Source organism: Onthophagus taurus, unplaced genomic scaffold (assembly GCF_036711975.1).
Source record: "Onthophagus taurus isolate NC unplaced genomic scaffold, IU_Otau_3.0 ScKx7SY_14, whole genome shotgun sequence".
Classification (NCBI taxonomy): domain Eukaryota; kingdom Metazoa; phylum Arthropoda; class Insecta; order Coleoptera; family Scarabaeidae; genus Onthophagus; species Onthophagus taurus.
The window spans coordinates 1675402-1697823 of NW_027248939.1; positions in this window are offsets into that span (position 1 = coordinate 1675402).

A 22422-nucleotide genomic window follows, 5' to 3' on the forward strand; every position below is an offset into this window, starting at 1 on the left:
ATGACGTTATACGCCGTTCTGAGCCATGTTTGAACTTTCTATCACTTTTGGTTCCGATAATTCTGTTGACCATATTTGTGATATTCAGACGCCAAATGACATCTTTGAGCATGTTGGAGATAAAAAACAAAATGTGCCCAAAACGTTATATTATGACGTTATACGCCGTTCTGAGACATGTTTGAACTTTCTATCACTTTTGGTTCCGATAATTCTGTTGACCATATTAGTGATATTCAGGCGCCAAATGACATCTTTGAGCATGTTGGAGATAAAAAGCAAAATGTGCCCAAAACGTGATATTATGACGTTATACGCCGTTCTGAGACATGTTTGAACTTTCTATCACTTTTGGTTCCGATAATTCTGTTGACCATATTTGTGATATTCAGGCGCCAAATGACATCTTTGAGCATGTTGGAGATAAAAAACAAAATGTGCCCAAAACGTGATATTATGACGTTATACGCCGTTCTGAGACATGTTTGAACTTTCTATCACTTTTGGTTCCGATAATTCTGTTGACCATATTTGTGACATACAGACGCCAAATGACATCTTTGAGCATGTTGGAGATAAAAAACAAAATGTGCCCAAAACGTGATATTATGACGTTATACGCCGTTCTGAGACATGTTTGAACTTTCTATCACTTTTGGTTCCGATAATTCTGTTGACCATATTTGTGATATTCAGGCGCCAAATGACATGTTGGAGCATGTTGGAGATAAAAAACAAAATGTGCCCAAAACGTGATATTATGACGTTATACGCCGTTCTGAGACATGTTTGAACTTTCTATCACTTTTGGTTCCGATAATTCTGTTGACCATATTTGTGATATTCAGGCGCCAAATGACATGTTGGAGCATGTTGGAGATAAAAAACAAAATGTGCCCAAAACGTGATATTATGACGTTATACGCCGTTCTGAGACATGTTTGAACTTTCTATCACTTTTGGTTCCGATAATTCTGTTGACCATATTTGTGATATTCAGACGCCAAATGACATCTTTGAGCATGTTGGAGATAAAAAACAAAATGTGCCCAAAACGTGATATTATGACGTTATACGCCGTTCTGAGCCATGTTTGAACTTTCTATCACTTTTGGTTCCGATAATTCTGTTGACCATATTTGTGATATTCAGGCGCCAAATGACATGTTGGAGCGTGTTGAAGATAAAAAACAAAATGTGCCCAAAACGTGATATTATGACGTTATACGCCGTTCTGAGACATGTTTGAACTTTCTATCACTTTTGGTTCCGATAATTCTGTTGACCATATTTGTGATATTCAGACGCCAAATGACATCTTTGAGCATGTTGGAGATAAAAAACAAAATGTGCCCAAAACGTGATATTATGACGTTATACGGCGTTCTGAGACATGTTTGAACTTTCTATCACTTTTGGTTCCGATAATTCTGTTGACCATATTTGTGATATTCAGACGCCAAATTACATGTTGGAGCATGTTGGAGATAAAAAACAAAATGTGCCCAAAACGTGATATTATGACGTTATACGCCGTTCTGAGCCATGTTTGAACTTTCTATCACTTTTGGTTCCGATAATTCTGTTGACCATATTTGTGATATTCAGGCGCCAAATGACATCTTTGAGCATGTTGGAGATAAAAAATAAAATGTGCCCAAAACGTGATATTATGACGTTATACGCCGTTCTGAGACATGTTTGAACTTTCTATCACTTTTGGTTCCGATAATTCTGTTGACCATATTTGTGATATTCAGGCGCCAAATGACATCTTTGAGCATGTTGGAGATAAAAAACAAAATGTGCCCAAAACGTGATATTATGACGTTATACGCCGTTCTGAGACATGTTTGAACTTTCTATCACTTTTGGTTCCGATAATTCTGTTGACCATATTTGTGACATACAGACGCCAAATGACATCTTTGAGCATGTTGGAGATAAAAAACAAAATGTGCCCAAAACGTGATATTATGACGTTATACGCCGTTCTGAGACATGTTTGAACTTTCTATCACTTTTGGTTCCGATAATTCTGTTGACCATATTTGTGATATTCAGACGCCAAATGACATCTTTGAGCATGTTGGAGATAAAAAACAAAATGTGCCCAAAACGTGATATTATGACGTTATACGCCGTTCTGAGACATGTTTGAACTTTCTATCACTTTTGCTTCCGATAATTCTGTTGACCATATTTGTGATATTCAGACGCCAAATGACATCTTTGAGCATGTTGGAGATAAAAAACAAAATGTGCCCAAAACGTGATATTATGACGTTATACGCCGTTCTGAGACATGTTTGAACTTTCTATCACTTTTGGTTCCGATAATTCTGTTGACCATATTTGTGATATTCAGGCGCCAAATGACATGTTTGAGCATGTTGGAGATAAAAAACAAAATGTGCCCAAAACGTTATATTATGACGTTATACGCCGTTCTGAGACATGTTTGAACTTTCTATCACTTTTGGTTCCGATAATTCTGTTGACCATATTTGTGACATACAGACGCCAAATGACATCTTTGAGCATGTTGGAGATAAAAAACAAAATGTGCCCAAAACGTGATATTATGACGTTATACGCCGTTCTGAGACATGTTTGAACTTTCTATCACTTTTGCTTCCGATAATTCTGTTGACCATATTTGTGATATTCAGACGCCAAATGACATCTTTGAGCATGTTGGAGATAAAAAACAAAATGTGCCCAAAACGTGATATTATGACGTTATACGCCGTTCTGAGACATGTTTGAACTTTCTATCACTTTTGGTTCCGATAATTCTCTTGACCATATTTGTGATATTCAGGCGCCAAATGACATGTTGGAGCATGTTGGAGATAAAAAACAAAATGTGCCCAAAACGTTATATTATGACGTTATACGCCGTTCTGAGACATGTTTGAACTTTCTATCACTTTTGGTTCCGATAATTCTGTTGACCATAATTGTGATATTCAGGCGCCAAATGACATGTTGGAGCATGTTGGAGATAAAAAACAAAATGTGCCCAAAACGTGATATTATGACGTTATACGCCGTTCTGAGACATGTTTGAACTTTCTATCACTTTTGGTTCCGATAATTCTGTTGACCATATTTTTGATATTCAGACGCCAAATGACATCTTTGAGCATGTTGGAGATAGAAAACAAAATGTGCCCAAAACGTTATATTATGACGTTATACGCCGTTCTGAGACATGTTTGAACTTTCTATCACTTTTGCTTCCGATAATTCTGTTGACCATATTTGTGATATTCAGACGCCAAATGACATCTTTGAGCATGTTGGAGATAAAAAACAAAATGTGCCCAAAACGTGATATTATGACGTTATACGCCGTTCTGAGACATGTTTGAACTTTCTATCACTTTTGGTTCCGATAATTCTGTTGACCATATTTGTGATATTCAGACGCCAAATGACATCTTTGAGCATGTTGGAGATAAAAAACAAAATGTGCCCAAAACTTTATATTATGACGTTATACGCCGTTCTGAGACATGTTTGAACTTTCTATCACTTTTGGTTCCGATAATTCTGTTGACCATATTTGTGACATACAGACGCCAAATGACATCTTTGAGCATGTTGGAGATAAAAAACAAAATGTGCCCAAAACGTGATATTATGACGTTATACGCCGTTCTGAGACATGTTTGAACTTTCTATCACTTTTGGTTCCGATAATTCTGTTGACCATATTTGTGATATTCAGACGCCAAATGACATCTTTGAGCATGTTGGAGATAAAAAACAAAATGTGCCCAAAACTTTATATTATGACGTTATACGCCGTTCTGAGACATGTTTGAACTTTCTATCACTTTTGGTTCCGATAATTCTGTTGACCATATTTGTGACATACAGACGCCAAATGACATCTTTGAGCATGTTGGAGATAAAAAACAAAATGTGCCCAAAACGTGATATTATGACGTTATACGCCGTTCTGAGACATGTTTGAACTTTCTATCACTTTTGCTTCCGATAATTCTGTTGACCATATTTGTGATATTCAGACGCCAAATGACATCTTTGAGCATGTTGGAGATAAAAAACAAAATGTGCCCAAAACGTGATATTATGACGTTATACGCCGTTCTGAGACATGTTTGAACTTTCTATCACTTTTGGTTCCGATAATTCTGTTGACCATATTTGTGATATTCAGGCGCCAAATGACATGTTTGAGCATGTTGGAGATAAAAAACAAAATGTGCCCAAAACGTTATATTATGACGTTATACGCCGTTCTGAGACATGTTTGAACTTTCTATCACTTTTGGTTCCGATAATTCTGTTGACCATATTTGTGACATACAGACGCCAAATGACATCTTTGAGCATGTTGGAGATAAAAAACAAAATGTGCCCAAAACGTTATATTATGACGTTATACGCCGTTCTGAGACATGTTTGAACTTTCTATCACTTTTGGTTCCGATAATTCTGTTGACCATATTTGTGACATACAGACGCCAAATGACATCTTTGAGCATGTTGGAGATAAAAAACAAAATGTGCCCAAAACGTGATATTATGACGTTATACGCCGTTCTGAGACATGTTTGAACTTTCTATCACTTTTGCTTCCGATAATTCTGTTGACCATATTTGTGATATTCAGACGCCAAATGACATCTTTGAGCATGTTGGAGATAAAAAACAAAATGTGCCCAAAACGTGATATTATGACGTTATACGCCGTTCTGAGACATGTTTGAACTTTCTATCACTTTTGGTTCCGATAATTCTCTTGACCATATTTGTGATATTCAGGCGCCAAATGACATGTTGGAGCATGTTGGAGATAAAAAACAAAATGTGCCCAAAACGTTATATTATGACGTTATACGCCGTTCTGAGACATGTTTGAACTTTCTATCACTTTTGGTTCCGATAATTCTGTTGACCATAATTGTGATATTCAGGCGCCAAATGACATGTTGGAGCATGTTGGAGATAAAAAACAAAATGTGCCCAAAACGTGATATTATGACGTTATACGCCGTTCTGAGACATGTTTGAACTTTCTATCACTTTTGCTTCCGATAATTCTGTTGACCATATTTGTGATATTCAGGTGCCAAATGACATGTTGGAGCATGTTGGAGATAAAAAACAAAATGTGCCCAAAACGTGATATTATGACGTTATACGCCGTTCTGAGACATGTTTGAACTTCCTATCACTTTTGGTTCCGATAATTCTGTTGACCATAATTTTGATATTCAGACGCCAAATGACATCTTTGAGCATGTTGGAGATAAAAAACAAAATGTGCCCAAAACGTTATATTATGACGTTATACGCCGTTCTGAGACATGTTTGAACTTTCTATCACTTTTGGTTCCGATAATTCTGTTGACCATATTTGTGATATTCAGACGCCAAATGACATCTTTGAGCATGTTGGAGATAAAAAACAAAATGTGCCCAAAACGTTATATTATGACGTTATACGCCGTTCTGAGACATGTTTGAACTTTCTATCACTTTTGGTTCCGATAATTCTGTTGACCATATTTTTGATATTCAGACGCCAAATGACATCTTTGAGCATGTTGGAGATAAAAAACAAAATGTGCACAAAACGTTATATTATGACGTTATACGCCGTTCTGAGACATGTTTGAACTTTCTATCACTTTTGGTTCCGATAATTCTGTTGACCATATTTGTGATATTCAGGCGCCAAATGACATGTTGGAGCATGTTGGAGATAAAAAACAAAATGTGCCCAAAACGTTATATTATGACGTTATACGCCGTTCTGAGACATGTTTGAACTTTCTATCACTTTTGGTTCCGATAATTCTGTTGACCATATTTGTGATATTCAGACGCCAAATGACATCTTTGAGCATGTTGGAGATAAAAAACAAAATGTACCCAAAACGTTATATTATGACGTTATACGCCGTTCTGAGACATGTTTGAACTTTCTATCACTTTTGGTTCCGATAATTCAGTTGACCATATTTGTGATATTCAGACGCCAAATGACATCTTTGAGCATGTTGGAGATAAAAAACAAAATGTGCCCAAAACGTGATATTATGACGTTATACGCCGTTCTGAGACATGTTTGAACTTTCTATCACTTTTGGTTCCGATAATTCAGTTGACCATATTTGTGATATTCAGACGCCAAATGACATCTTTGAGCATGTTGGAGATAAAAAACAAAATGTGCCCAAAACGTTATATTATGACGTTATACGCCGTTCTGAGACATGTTTGAACTTTCCATCACTTTTGGTTCCGATAATTCTGTTGACCATATTTTTGATATTCAGACGCCAAATGACATCTTTGAGCATGTTGGAGATAAAAAACAAAATGTGCCCAAAACGTTATATTATGACGTTATACGCCGTTCTGAGACATGTTTGAACTTTCTATCACTTTTGGTTCCGATAATTCTGTTGACCATATTTGTGATATTCAGACGCCAAATGACATCTTTGAGCATGTTGGAGATAAAAAACAAAATGTGCCCAAAACGTTATATTATGACGTTATACGCCGTTCTGAGACATGTTTGAACATTCTATCACTTTTGCTACCGATAATTCTGTTGATCATACTTGTGATATTCAGACGCCAAATGACATCTTTGAGCATGTTGGAGATAAAAAACAAAATGTGCCCAAAACGTGATATTATGACGTTATACGCCGTTCTGAGACATGTTTGAACTTTCTATCACTTTTGGTTCCGATAATTCAGTTGACCATATTTGTGATATTCAGACGCCAAATGACATCTTTGAGCATGTTGGAGATAAAAAACAAAATGTGCCCAAAACGTTATATTATGACGTTATACGCCGTTCTGAGACATGTTTGAACTTTCTATCACTTTTGGTTCCGATAATTCTGTTGACCATATTATTTGTGATATTCAGGCGCCAAATGACATGTTGGAACATGTTGGAGATAAAAAACAAAATGTGCCCAAAACGTGATATTATGACGTTATACGCCGTTCTGAGACATGTTTGAACTTTCTATCACTTTTGGTTCCGATAATTCTGTTGACCATATTTGTGATATTCAGACGCCAAATGACATCTTTGAGCATGTTGGAGATAAAAAACAAAATGTGCCCAAAACGTTATATTATGACGTTATACGCCGTTCTGAGACATGTTTGAACTTTCTATCACTTTTGGTTCCGATAATTCTGTTGACCATATTTGTGATATTCAGGCGCCAAATGACATGTTGGAGCATGTTGGAGATAAAAAACAAAATGTGCCCAAAACGTTATATTATGACGTTATACGCCGTTCTGAGACATGTTTGAACTTTCTATCACTTTTGGTTCCGATAATTCTGTTGACCATATTTGTGATATTCAGACGCCAAATGACATCTTTGAGCATGTTGGAGATAAAAAACAAAATGTGCCCAAAACGTGATATTATGACGTTATACGCCGTTCTGAGACATGTTTGAACTTTCTATCACTTTTGGTTCCGATAATTCTGTTGACCATATTTTTGATATTCAGACGCCAAATGACATCTTTGAGCATGTTGGAGATAAAAAACAAAATGTGCCCAAAACGTTATATTATGACGTTATACGCCGTTCTGGCACATGTTTGAACTTTCTATCACTTTTGGTTCCGATAATTCTGTTGACCATATTTGTGATATTCAGACGCCAAATGACATCTTTGAGCATGTTGGAGATAAAAAACAAAATGTGCCCAAAACGTTATATTATGACGTTATACGCCGTTCTGAGACATGTTTGAACTTTCTATCACTTTTGGTTCCGATTATTCTGTTGACCATATTTGTGATATTCAGGCGCCAAATGACATGTTTGAGCATGTTGGAGATAAAAAACAAAATGTGCCCAAAACGTGATATTATGACGTTATACGCCGTTCTGAGCCATGTTTGAACTTTCTATCACTTTTGGTTCCGATAATTCTGTTGACCATATTTGTGATATTCAGACGCCAAATGACATCTTTGAGCATGTTGGAGATAAAAAACAAAATGTGCCCAAAACGTTATATTATGACGTTATACGCCGTTCTGAGACATGTTTGAACTTTCTATCACTTTTGGTTCCGATAATTCTGTTGACCATATTTGTGATATTCAGACGCCAAATGACATCTTTGAGCATGTTGGAGATAAAAAACAAAATGTGCCCAAAACGTGATATTATGACGTTATACGCCGTTCTGAGACATGTTTGAACTTTCTATCACTTTTGGTTCCGATAATTCTGTTGACCATATTTGTGATATTCAGACGCCAAATGACATCTTTGAGCATGTTGGAGATAAAAAACAAAATGTGCCCAAAACGTGATATTATGACGTTATACGCCGTTCTGAGACATGTTTGAACTTTCTATCACTATTGGTTCCGATAATTCTGTTGACCATATTTGTGATATTCAGGCGCCAAATGACATGTTGGAGCATGTTGGAGATAAAAAACAAAATGTGCCCAAAACGTGATATTATGACGTTATACGCCGTTCTGAGACATGTTTGAACTTTCTATCACTTTTGGTTCCGATAATTCTGTTGACCATATTTGTGATATTCAGGCGCCAAATGACATGTTGGAGCATGTTGGAGATAAAAAACAAAATGTGCCCAAAACGTTATATTATGACGTTATACGCCGTTCTGAGACATGTTTGAACTTTCTATCACTTTTGGTTCCGATAATTCTGTTGACCATATTTGTGATATTCAGACGCCAAATGACATCTTTGAGCATGTTGGAGATAAAAAACAAAATGTGCCCAAAACGTTATATTATGACGTTATACGCCGTTCTGAGACATGTTTGAACTTTCCATCACTTTTGGTTCCGATAATTCTGTTGACCATATTTGTGATATTCAGACGCCAAATGACATCTTTGAGCATGTTGGAGATAAAAAACAAAATGTGCCCAAAACGTTATATTATGACGTTATACGCCGTTCTGAGACACGTTTGAACATTCTATCACTTTTGCTACCGATAATTCTGTTGATCATACTTGTGATATTCAGACGCCAAATGACATCTTTGAGCATGTTGGAGATAAAAAACAAAATGTGCCCAAAACGTGATATTATGACGTTATACGCCGTTCTGAGACATGTTTGAACTTTCTATCACTTTTGGTTCCGATAATTCAGTTGACCATATTTGTGATATTCAGACGCCAAATGACATCTTTGAGCATGTTGGAGATAAAAAACAAAATGTGCCCAAAACGTTATATTATGACGTTATACGCCGTTCTGAGACATGTTTGAACATTCTATCACTTTTGCTACCGATAATTCTGTTGATCATACTTGTGATATTCAGACGCCAAATGACATCTTTGAGCATGTTGGAGATAAAAAACAAAATGTGCCCAAAACGTGATATTATGACGTTATACGCCGTTCTGAGACATGTTTGAACTTTCTATCACTTTTGGTTCCGATAATTCAGTTGACCATATTTGTGATATTCAGACGCCAAATGACATCTTTGAGCATGTTGGAGATAAAAAACAAAATGTGCCCAAAACGTTATATTATGACGTTATACGCCGTTCTGAGACATGTTTGAACTTTCTATCACTTTTGGTTCCGATAATTCTGTTGACCATATTATTTGTGATATTCAGGCGCCAAATGACATGTTGGAACATGTTGGAGATAAAAAACAAAATGTGCCCAAAACGTGATATTATGACGTTATACGCCGTTCTGAGACATGTTTGAACTTTCTATCACTTTTGGTTCCGATAATTCTGTTGACCATATTTGTGATATTCAGACGCCAAATGACATCTTTGAGCATGTTGGAGATAAAAAACAAAATGTGCCCAAAACGTTATATTATGACGTTATACGCCGTTCTGAGACATGTTTGAACTTTCTATCACTTTTGGTTCCGATAATTCTGTTGACCATATTTGTGATATTCAGACGCCAAATGACATCTTTGAGCATGTTGGAGATAAAAAACAAAATGTGCCCAAAACGTTATATTATGACGTTATACGCCGTTCTGAGACATGTTTGAACTTTCTATCACTTTTGGTTCCGATAATTCTGTTGACCATATTTGTGATATTCAGGCGCCAAATGACATGTTGGAGCATGTTGGAGATAAAAAACAAAATGTGCCCAAAACGTTATATTATGACGTTATACGCCGTTCTGAGACATGTTTGAACTTTCTAACACTTTTGGTTCCGATAATTCTGTTGACCATATTTGTGATATTCAGGTGCCAAATGTCATGTTGGAGCATGTTGGAGATAAAAAACAAAATGTGCCCAAAACGTTATATTATGACGTTATACGCCGTTCTGAGACATGTTTGAACTTTCTATCACTTTTGGTTCCGATAATTCTGTTGACCATATTTGTGATATTCAGACGCCAAATGACATCTTTGAGCATGTTGGAGATAAAAAACAAAATGTGCCCAAAACGTTATATTTTGACGTTATACGCCGTTCTGAAACATGTTTGAACTTTCTATCACTTTTGGTTCCGATTATTCTGTTGACCATATTTGTGATATTCAGGCGCCAAATGACAAGTTGGAGCATGTTGGAGATAAAAAACAAAATGTGCCCAAAACGTGGTATTATGACGTTATACGGCGTTCTGAGACATGCTTGAACTTTCTATCACTTTTGGTTCCGATAATTCTGTTGACCATATTTGTGATATTCAGGCGCCAAATGACATGTTGGAGCCTGTTGGAGATAAAAAACAAAATGTGCCCAAAACGTGATATTCTGACGTTATACGCCGTTCTGAGACATGTTTCAACTTTCTATCACTTTTGGTTCCGATAATTCTGTTGACCATATTTGTGATATTCAGACGCCAAATGACATCTTTGAGCATGTTGGAGATAAAAAACAAAATGTGCCCAAAACGTTATATTTTGACGTTATACGCCGTTCTGAAACATGTTTGAACTTTCTATCACTTTTGGTTCCGATTATTCTGTTGACCATATTTGTGATATTCAGGCGCCAAATGACATGTTTGAGCATGTTGGAGATAAAAAACAAAATGTGCCCAAAACGTGTTATTATGACGTTATACGGCGTTCTGAGACATGTTTGAACTTTCTATCACTTTTGGTTCCGATAATTCTGTTGACCATATTTGTGATATTCAGACGCCAAATTACATGTTGGAGCATGTTGGAGATAAAAAACAAAATGTGCCCAAAACGTGATATTATGACGTTATACGCCGTTCTGAGCCATGTTTGAACTTTCTATCACTTTTGGTTCCGATAATTCTGTTGACCATATTTGTGATATTCAGGCGCCAAATGACATGTTGGAGCATGTTGGAGATAAAAAACAAAATGTGCCCAAAACGTTATATTATGACGTTATACGCCGTTCTGAGACATGTTTGAACTTTCTAACACTTTTGGTTCCGATAATTCTGTTGACCATATTTGTGATATTCAGGTGCCAAATGACATGTTGGAGCATGTTGGAGATAAAAAACAAAATGTGCCCAAAACGTGATATTATGACGTTATACGCCGTTCTGAGACATGTTTGAACTTCCTATCACTTTTGGTTCCGATAATTCTGTTGACCATAATTTTGATATTCAGACGCCAAATGACATCTTTGAGCATGTTGGAGATAAAAAACAAAATGTGCCCAAAACGTTATATTATGACGTTATACGCCGTTCTGAGACATGTTTGAACTTTCTATCACTTTTGGTTCCGATAATTCTGTTGACCATATTTGTGATATTCAGACGCCAAATGACATCTTTGAGCATGTTCGAGATAAAAAACAAAATGTGCCCAAAACGTTATATTATGACGTTATACGCCGTTCTGAGACATGTTTGAACTTTCTATCACTTTTGGTTCCGATAATTCTGTTGACCATATTTTTGATATTCAGACGCCAAATGACATCTTTGAGCATGTTGGAGATAAAAAACAAAATGTGCACAAAACGTTATATTATGACGTTATACGCCGTTCTGAGACATGTTTGAACTTTCTATCACTTTTGGTTCCGATAATTCTGTTGACCATATTTGTGATATTCAGGCGCCAAATGACATGTTGGAGCATGTTGGAGATAAAAAACAAAATGTGCCCAAAACGTTATATTATGACGTTATACGCCGTTCTGAGACATGTTTGAACTTTCTATCACTTTTGGTTCCGATAATTCTGTTGACCATATTTGTGATATTCAGACGCCAAATGACATCTTTGAGCATGTTGGAGATAAAAAACAAAATGTACCCAAAACGTTATATTATGACGTTATACGCCGTTCTGAGACATGTTTGAACTTTCTATCACTTTTGGTTCCGATAATTCAGTTGACCATATTTGTGATATTCAGACGCCAAATGACATCTTTGAGCATGTTGGAGATAAAAAACAAAATGTGCCCAAAACGTGATATTATGACGTTATACGCCGTTCTGAGACATGTTTGAACTTTCTATCACTTTTGGTTCCGATAATTCAGTTGACCATATTTGTGATATTCAGACGCCAAATGACATCTTTGAGCATGTTGGAGATAAAAAACAAAATGTGCCCAAAACGTTATATTATGACGTTATACGCCGTTCTGAGACATGTTTGAACTTTCCATCACTTTTGGTTCCGATAATTCTGTTGACCATATTTTTGATATTCAGACGCCAAATGACATCTTTGAGCATGTTGGAGATAAAAAACAAAATGTGCCCAAAACGTTATATTATGACGTTATACGCCGTTCTGAGACATGTTTGAACTTTCTATCACTTTTGGTTCCGATAATTCTGTTGACCATATTTGTGATATTCAGACGCCAAATGACATCTTTGAGCATGTTGGAGATAAAAAACAAAATGTGCCCAAAACGTTATATTATGACGTTATACGCCGTTCTGAGACATGTTTGAACATTCTATCACTTTTGCTACCGATAATTCTGTTGATCATACTTGTGATATTCAGACGCCAAATGACATCTTTGAGCATGTTGGAGATAAAAAACAAAATGTGCCCAAAACGTGATATTATGACGTTATACGCCGTTCTGAGACATGTTTGAACTTTCTATCACTTTTGGTTCCGATAATTCAGTTGACCATATTTGTGATATTCAGACGCCAAATGACATCTTTGAGCATGTTGGAGATAAAAAACAAAATGTGCCCAAAACGTTATATTATGACGTTATACGCCGTTCTGAGACATGTTTGAACTTTCTATCACTTTTGGTTCCGATAATTCTGTTGACCATATTATTTGTGATATTCAGGCGCCAAATGACATGTTGGAACATGTTGGAGATAAAAAACAAAATGTGCCCAAAACGTGATATTATGACGTTATACGCCGTTCTGAGACATGTTTGAACTTTCTATCACTTTTGGTTCCGATAATTCTGTTGACCATATTTGTGATATTCAGACGCCAAATGACATCTTTGAGCATGTTGGAGATAAAAAACAAAATGTGCCCAAAACGTTATATTATGACGTTATACGCCGTTCTGAGACATGTTTGAACTTTCTATCACTTTTGGTTCCGATAATTCTGTTGACCATATTTGTGATATTCAGACGCCAAATGACATCTTTGAGCATGTTGGAGATAAAAAACAAAATGTGCCCAAAACGTTATATTATGACGTTATACGCCGTTCTGAGACATGTTTGAACTTTCTATCACTTTTGGTTCCGATAATTCTGTTGACCATATTTGTGATATTCAGGCGCCAAATGACATGTTGGAGCATGTTGGAGATAAAAAACAAAATGTGCCCAAAACGTTATATTATGACGTTATACGCCGTTCTGAGACATGTTTGAACTTTCTAACACTTTTGGTTCCGATAATTCTGTTGACCATATTTGTGATATTCAGGTGCCAAATGTCATGTTGGAGCATGTTGGAGATAAAAAACAAAATGTGCCCAAAACGTTATATTATGACGTTATACGCCGTTCTGAGACATGTTTGAACTTTCTATCACTTTTGGTTCCGATAATTCTGTTGACCATATTTGTGATATTCAGACGCCAAATGACATCTTTGAGCATGTTGGAGATAAAAAACAAAATGTGCCCAAAACGTGATATTATGACGTTATACGCCGTTCTGAGACATGTTTGAACTTTCTATCACTTTTGGTTCCGATTATTCTGTTGACCATATTTTTGATATTCAGACGCCAAATGACATCTTTGAGCATGTTGGAGATAAAAAACAAAATGTGCCCAAAACGTGATATTATGACGTTATACGCCGTTCTGAGACATGTTTGAACTTTCTATCACTTTTGCTTCCGATAATTCTGTTGACCATATTTGTGATATTCAGACGCCAAATGACATCTTTGAGCATGTTGGAGATAAAAAACAAAATGTGCCCAAAACGTTATATTTTGACGTTATACGCCGTTCTGAAACATGTTTGAACTTTCTATCACTTTTGGTTCCGATTATTCTGTTGACCATATTTGTGATATTCAGGCGCCAAATGACAAGTTGGGGCATGTTGGAGATAAAAAACAAAATGTGCCCAAAACGTGGTATTATGACGTTATACGGCGTTCTGAGACATGCTTGAACTTTCTATCACTTTTGGTTCCGATAATTCTGTTGACCATATTTGTGATATTCAGGCGCCAAATGACATGTTGGAGCCTGTTGGAGATAAAAAACAAAATGTGCCCAAAACGTGATATTCTGACGTTATACGCCGTTCTGAGACATGTTTCAACTTTCTATCACTTTTGGTTCCGATAATTCTGTTGACCATATTTGTGATATTCAGACGCCAAATGACATCTTTGAGCATGTTGGAGATAAAAAACAAAATGTGCCCAAAACGTTATATTTTGACGTTATACGCCGTTCTGAAACATGTTTGAACTTTCTATCACTTTTGGTTCCGATTATTCTGTTGACCATATTTGTGATATTCAGGCGCCAAATGACATGTTTGAGCATGTTGGAGATAAAAAACAAAATGTGCCCAAAACGTGATATTATGACGTTATACGGCGTTCTGAGACATGTTTGAACTTTCTATCACTTTTGGTTCCGATAATTCTGTTGACCATATTTGTGATATTCAGACGCCAAATTACATGTTGGAGCATGTTGGAGATAAAAAACAAAATGTGCCCAAAACGTGATATTATGACGTTATACGCCGTTCTGAGCCATGTTTGAACTTTCTATCACTTTTGGTTCCGATAATTCTGTTGACCATATTTGTGATATTCAGGCGCCAAATGACATGTTGGAGCATGTTGGAGATAAAAAACAAAATGTGCCCAAAACGTTATATTATGACGTTATACGCCGTTCTGAGACATGTTTGAACTTTCTAACACTTTTGGTTCCGATAATTCTGTTGACCATATTTGTGATATTCAGGTGCCAAATGACATGTTGGAGCATGTTGGAGATAAAAAACAAAATGTGCCCAAAACGTGATATTATGACGTTATACGCCGTTCTGAGACATGTTTGAACTTTCTATCACTTTTGGTTCCGATAATTCTGTTGACCATATTTGTGATATTCAGACGCCAAATGACATCTTTGAGCATGTTGGAGATAAAAAACAAAATGTACCCAAAACGTTATATTATGACGTTATACGCCGTTCTGAGACATGTTTGAACTTTCTATCACTTTTGGTTCCGATAATTCTGTTGACCATATTTTTGATATTCAGACGCCAAATGACATCTTTGAGCATGTTGGAGATAAAAAACAAAATGTGCACAAAACGTTATATTATGACGTTATACGCCGTTCTGAGACATGTTTGAACTTTCTATCACTTTTGGTTCCGATAATTCTGTTGACCATATTTGTGATATTCAGGCGCCAAATGACATGTTGGAGCATGTTGGAGATAAAAAACAAAATGTGCCCAAAACGTTATATTATGACGTTATACGCCGTTCTGAGACATGTTTGAACTTTCTATCACTTTTGGTTCCGATAATTCTGTTGACCATATTTGTGATATTCAGACGCCAAATGACATCTTTGAGCATGTTGGAGATAAAAAACAAAATGTGCCCAAAACGTTATATTATGACGTTATACGCCGTTCTGAGACATGTTTGAACTTTCTATCACTTTTGGTTCCGATAATTCTGTTGACCATATTTGTGATATTCAGACGCCAAATGACATCTTTGAGCATGTTGGAGATAAAAAACAAAATGTGCCTAAAACGTTATATTATGACGTTATACGCCGTTCTGAGACATGTTTGAACTTTCTATCACTTTTGCTTCCGATAATTCTGTTGACCATATTTGTGATATTCAGACGCCAAATGACATCTTTGCGCATGTTGGAGATAAAAAACAAAATGTGCCCAAAACGTTATATTATGACGTTATACGCCGTTCTGAGACATGTTTGAACTTTCTATCACTTTTGGTTCCGATAATTCTGTTGACCATATTTGTGATATTCAGGCGCCAAATGACATGTTGGAGCATGTTGGAGATAAAAAACAAAATGTGCCCAAAACGTGATATTATGACGTTATACGCCGTTCCGAGAAATGTTTGAACTTTCTATCACTTTTGGTTCCGATAATTCTGTTGACCATATTTGTGATATTCAGGCGCCAAATGACATGTTGGAGCATGTTGGAGATAAAAAACAAAATGTGCCCAAAACGTGATATTATGACGTTATACGCCGTTCTGAGACATGTTTGAACTTTCTATCACTTTTGGTTCCGATAATTCTGTTGACCATATTTGTGATATTCAGGCGCCAAATGACATGTTGGAGCATGTTGGAGATAAAAAACAAAATGTGCCCAAAACGTGATATTATGACGTTATACGCCGTTCTGAGACATGTTTGAACTTTCTATCACTTTTGGTTCCGATAATTCTGTTGACCATATTTGTGATATTCAGACGCCAAATGACATCTTTGAGCATGTTGGAGATAAAAAACAAAATGTGCCCAAAACGTTATATTATGACGTTATACGCCGTTCTGAGACATGTTTGAACTTTCTATCACTTTTGGTTCCGATAATTCTGTTGACCATTTTTGTGATATTCAGGCGCCAAATGACATGTTGGAGCATGTTGGAGATAAAAAAGAAAATGTGCCCAAAACGTGATATTATGACGTTATACGCCGTTCTGAGACATGTTTGAACTTTCTATCACTTTTGGTTCCGATAATTCTGTTGACCATATTTGTGATATTCAGCCGCCAAATGACATCTTTGAGCATGTTGGAGATAAAAAACAAAATGTGCCTAAAACGTTATATTATGACGTTATACGCCGTTCTGAGACATGTTTGAACTTTCTATCACTTTTGCTTCCGATAATTCTGTTGACCATATTTGTGATATTCAGACGCCAAATGACATCTTTGAGCATGTTGGAGATAAAAAACAAAATGTGCCCAAAACGTTATATTATGACGTTATACGCCGTTCTGAGACATGTTTGAACTTTCTATCACTTTTGCTTCCGATAATTCTGTTGACCATATTTGTGATATTCAGACGCCAAATGACATCTTTGAGCATGTTGGAGATAAAAAACAAAATGTGCCCAAAACGTTATATTATGACGTTATACGCCGTTCTGAGACATGTTTGAACTTTCTATCACTTTTGGTTCCGATAATTCTGTTGACCATTTTTGTGATATTCAGGCGCCAAATGACATGTTGGAGCATGTTGGAGATAAAAAAGAAAATGTGCCCAAAACGTGATATTATGACGTTATACGCCGTTCTGAGACATGTTTGAACTTTCTATCACTTTTGGTTCCGATAATTCTGTTGACCATATTTGTGATATTCAGCCGCCAAATGACATCTTTGAGCATGTTGGAGATAAAAAACAAAATGTGCCTAAAACGTTATATTATGACGTTATACGCCGTTCTGAGACATGTTTGAACTTTCTATCACTTTTGCTTCCGATAATTCTGTTGACCATATTTGTGATATTCAGACGCCAAATGACATCTTTGAGCATGTTGGAGATAAAAAACAAAATGTGCCCAAAACGTTATATTATGACGTTATACGCCGTTCTGAGACATGTTTGAACTTTCTATCACTTTTGCTTCCGATAATTCTGTTGACCATATTTGTGATATTCAGACGCCAAATGACATCTTTGAGCATGTTGGAGATAAAAAACAAAATGTGCCCAAAACGTTATATTATGACGTTATACGCCGTTCTGAGACATGTTTGAACTTTCTATCACTTTTGGTTCCGATAATTCTGTTGACCATATTTGTGATATTCAGGCGCCAAATGACATGTTGGAGCATGTTGGAGATAAAAAAGAAAATGTGCCCAAAACGTGATATTATGACGTTATACGCCGTTCTGAGACATGTTTGAACTTTCTATCACTTTTGGTTCCGATAATTCTGTTGACCATATTTGTGATATTCAGGCGCCAAATGACATGTTGGAGCATGTTGGAGATAAAAAACAAAATGTGCCCAAAACGTGATATTATGACGTTATACGCCGTTCTGAGACATGTTTGTACTTTCTATCACTTTTGGTTCCGATAATTCTGTTGACCATATTTGTGATATTCAGACGCCAAATAACATCTTTGAGCATGTTGGAGATAAAAAACAAAATGTGCCCAAAACGTGATATTATGACGTTATACGCCGTTCTGAGACATGTTTGAACTTTCTATCACTTTTGGTTCCGATAATTCTGTTGACCATATTTGTGATATTCAGGCGCCAAATGACATGTTGGAGCATGATGGAGATAAAAAACAAAATGTGCCCAAAACGTGATATTATGACGTTATACGCCGTTCTGAGACATATTTGAACTTTCTATCACTTTTGGTTCCGATAATTCTGTTGACCGTATTTGTGTTATTCAGGCGCCAAATGACATGTTGGAGCATGATGGAGATAAAAAACAAAATGTGCCCAAAACGTGATATTATGACGTTATACGCCGTTCTGAGACATATTTGAACTTTCTATCACTTTTGGTTCCGATAATTCTGTTGACCGTATTTGTGTTATTCAGCCGCCAAATGACATCTTTGAGCATGTTGGAGATAAAAAACAAAATGTGCCTAAAACGTTATATTATGACGTTATACGCCGTTCTGAGACATGTTTGAACTTTCTATCACTTTTGCTTCCGATAATTCTGTTGACCATATTTGTGATATTCAGACGCCAAATGACATCTTTGAGCATGTTGGAGATAAAAAACAAAATGTGCCCAAAACGTTATATTATGACGTTATACGCCGTTCTGAGACATGTTTGAACTTTCTATCACTTTTGGTTCCGATAATTCTGTTGACCATTTTTGTGATATTCAGGCGCCAAATGACATGTTGGAGCATGTTGGAGATAAAAAAGAAAATGTGCCCAGAACGTGATATTATGACGTTATACGCCGTTCTGAGACATGTTTGAATTTTCTATCACTTTTGGTTCCGATAATTCTGTTGACCATATTTGTGATATTCAGACGCCAAATGACATCTTTGAGCATGTTGGAGATAAAAAACAAAATGTGCCCAAAACGTTATATTATGACGTTATACGCCGTTCTGAGACATGTTTGAACTTTCTATCACTTTTGCTTCCGATAATTCTGTTGACCATATTTGTGATATTCAGACGCCAAATGACATCTTTGAGCATGTTGGAGATAAAAAACAAAATGTGCCCAAAACGTTATATTATGACGTTATACGCCGTTCTGAGACATGTTTGAACTTTCTATCACTTTTGGTTCCGATAATTCTGTTGACCATATTTGTGATATTCAGGCGCCAAATGACATGTTGGAGCATGTTGGAGATAAAAAAGAAAATGTGCCCAAAACGTGATATTATGACGTTATACGCCGTTCTGAGACATGTTTGAACTTTCTATCACTTTTGGTTCCGATAATTCTGTTGACCATATTTGTGATATTCAGACGCCAAATGACATCTTTGAGCATGTTGGAGATAAAAAACAAAATGTGCCTAAAACGTTATATTATGACGTTATACGCCGTTCTGAGACATGTTTGAACTTTCTATCACTTTTGGTTCCGATAATTCTGTTGACCATATTTGTGATATTCAGGCGCCAAATGACATGTTGGAGCATGTTGGAGATAAAAAAGAAAATGTGCCCAAAACGTGATATTATGACGTTATACGCCGTTCTGAGACATGTTTGAACTTTCTATCACTTTTGCTTCCGATAATTCTGTTGACCATATTTGTGATATTCAGACGCCAAATGACATCTTTGAGCATGTTGGAGATAAAAAACAAAATGTGCCCAAAACGTGATATTATGACGTTATACGCCGTTCTGAGACATGTTTGAATTTTCTATCACTTTTGGTTCCGATAATTCTGTTGACCATATTTGTGATATTCAGACGCCAAATGACATCTTTGAGCATGTTGGAGATAAAAAACAAAATGTGCCTAAAACGTTATATTATGACGTTATACGCCGTTCTGAGACATGTTTGAACTTTCTATCACTTTTGCTTCCGATAATTCTGTTGACCATATTTGTGATATTCAGACGCCAAATGACATCTTTGAGCATGTTGGAGATAAAAAACAAAATGTGCCCAAAACGTTATATTATGACGTTATACGCCGTTCTGAGACATGTTTGAACTTTCTATCACTTTTGGTTCCGATAATTCTGTTGACCATATTTGTGATATTCAGGCGCCAAATGACATGTTGGAGCATGTTGGAGATAAAAAACAAAATGTGCCCAAAACGTTATATTATGACGTTATACGCGTTCTGAGACATGTTTGAACTTTCTATCACTTTTGGTTCCGATAATTCTGTTGACCATATTTGTGATATTCAGGCGCCAAATGACATGTTGGAGCATGTTGGAGATAAAAAACAAAATGTGCCCAAAACGTGATATTATGACGTTATACGCCGTTCTGAGACATGTTTGTACTTTCTATCACTTTTGCTTCCGATAATTCTGTTGACCATATTTGTGATATTCAGACGCCAAATGACATCTTTGAGCATGTTGGAGATAAAAAACAAAATGTGCCCAAAACGTTATATTATGACGTTATACGCCGTTCTGAGACATGTTTGAACTTTCTATCACTTTTGGTTCCGATAATTCTGTTGACCATATTTGTGATATTCAGGCGCCAAATGACATGTTGGAGCATGTTGGAGATAAAAAAGAAAATGTGCCCAAAACGTGATATTATGACGTTATACGCCGTTCTGAGACATGTTTGAACTTTCTATCACTTTTGGTTCCGATAATTCTGTTGACCATATTTGTGATATTCAGACGCCAAATGACATCTTTGAGCATGTTGGAGATAAAAAACAAAATGTGCCTAAAACGTTATATTATGACGTTATACGCCGTTCTGAGACATGTTTGAACTTTCTATCACTTTTGCTTCCGATAATTCTGTTGACCATATTTGTGATATTCAGGCGCCAAATGACATGTTGGAGCATGTTGGAGATAAAAAACAAAATGTGCCCAAAACGTTATATTATGACGTTATACGCGTTCTGTGACATGTTTGAACTTTCTATCACTTTTGGTTCCGATAATTCTGTTGACCATATTTGTGATATTCAGGCGCCAAATGACATGTTGGAGCATGTTGGAGATAAAAAACAAAATGTGCCCAAAACGTGATATTATGACGTTATACGCCGTTCTGAGACATGTTTGTACTTTCTATCACTTTTGGTTCCGATAATTCTGTTGACCATATTTGTGATATTCAGACGCCAAATAACATCTTTGAGCATGTTGGAGATAAAAAACAAAATGTGCCCAAAACGTGATATTATGACGTTATACGCCGTTCTGAGACATGTTTGAACTTTCTATCACTTTTGGTTCCGATAATTCTGTTGACCATATTTGTGATATTCAGGCGCCAAATGACATGTTGGAGCATGATGGAGATAAAAAACAAAATGTGCCCAAAACGTGATATTATGACGTTATACGCCGTTCTGAGACATATTTGAACTTTCTATCACTTTTGGTTCCGATAATTCTGTTGACCGTATTTGTGTTATTCAGGCGCCAAATGACATGTTGGAGCATGATGGAGATAAAAAACAAAATGTGCCCAAAACGTGATATTATGACGTTATACGCCGTTCTGAGACATATTTGAACTTTCTATCACTTTTGGTTCCGATAATTCTGTTGACCGTATTTGTGTTATTCAGCCGCCAAATGACATCTTTGAGCATGTTGGAGATAAAAAACAAAATGTGCCTAAAACGTTATATTATGACGTTATACGCCGTTCTGAGACATGTTTGAACTTTCTATCACTTTTGCTTCCGATAATTCTGTTGACC